Raw genomic sequence first — 1,495 nt, 5'->3', positions numbered from 1 at the left:
GGCCGGGGGGGGGGGGGCTGGATCTCATATCATCTCACATCTCGGCAGCAGATCTGGATCTAATCTTAATCTGGATCTGGGATCTGGGATCTGGCGGACAGAAGCGGCCCCACTCTTCGGCGACTGGCGGCGCCGTCCGGGCCGGGTGCCGAGCCTGTGGACCTGGCACACCGGCAGCCCGTTTTGTGCATGATGTGTATTCAATGCTTGGGCTTGGTCCCCACACCACACGCACCCATGGAGTCGGTGCCGGGAAAAGAAACTTGTCCAGCCTCGGGCAGCGGCTGGCTGCATCAGCGAGGGCGTGAGACCTGGAGGGGATCTTGCCTGCGGCCCAAAGCATGCATGAAGCGTGTGTTGCCCTACGGCGCCACCGCACGTGGCTTGCAGCAAAAATGTCGCTGCAACGGGTCTCTCCCCGCCCCCCAAACGGGTCCAACGAGGTCCAACGGGCATCACTTGGGACCAGCGATGGCTCGGGGGCTGTGTATGCCGAGTCTGTAGTCGTACCATGGCGTAGCCTGCCGGGCCCGTGGCAGGGCTGCCGAGACGGGGTACGGCGTCGGGCCGTCCTCCCATTGCCGCGTGCCGTGTCTGGGGTCCCTGTCTCGCCATACGCCCCTCGCACACCCCTCTCTGGGTCCCATCTGGCCGGCGGACATGTTTGCTTGGGCGGGAGGACGGGCTCTGGGGGCCGAGTGGTGCCCTTTGCCCGTCTGCCAAGCCTGGCTGGGCGCGGGATGCGTACGAGGCTCTGGGTTCGGGCTCGTGCGGCCCTCGTTGAGCCATGCAGGCGAGCCGTCCCCCGCTGGCGCCGTGGCTCGGGGTCTGGACATGTGGTGTCGTGTCGTATGCGGAACGGCTGCATGTCTGGACCTCGGCCCCTGGTATGCCCAGACTGCCCATGCCGAGGGGCAAGGAAGTACAGCCGCCGACGCTGGAGGACAAGAGGCCGAGCGCGGGGTGTCTTTTTTGGGCCTGTTTGTGGTTGGAGGCTGGCGGCGGTGTGTGCTGTGCTGTGCTGTGCTGTGCTCTCTGGAGGAGGAAAAAGCAACGAGGTTGGGTTGACAAATCTTTGGGTCTTCCCCTTCCTCGGTTCGCCTTTTGGCCCTCTCCTTCCTTTTTCTCCTGGAGTGACGTCGTACGGAGTAGGACAAACCGGTAGAGTGTCTTGCATTCAGCCCCGGGGACTCGCAAGTCAGCCATCCGTCCGGATTTCGAAGTGCTTTCGAATTTCGAACCGCCACCGGGCTGCTGCTTACGGCGCGCAACGTCCGTTGCGTCGGTGGGCAGGGCTTCCCTCCCTGCCTGGCACCCTGCGCCGCTGCATCGGCAAGGTTGTTGTTTGCCACTTGCGCGGGTGTAACGGATCGACATGCGTGGGCGCTTGCTTCCCAGCCCGGCTCGTCCGTCTCGACGTCATGGACGCGGTGAGCGGCGCCGGCCTGCCGCACGGTCAGCGGCCACGTCAAGAGGCTGGCGACGCCTCGCACTG

The sequence above is a fragment of the Metarhizium album genome (genome assembly GCF_000804445.1).
Source record: "Metarhizium album ARSEF 1941 chromosome Unknown scaffold_4, whole genome shotgun sequence".
NCBI lineage: Eukaryota > Fungi > Ascomycota > Sordariomycetes > Hypocreales > Clavicipitaceae > Metarhizium > Metarhizium album.
Note: the sequence above shows the minus strand (reverse complement) of the source record.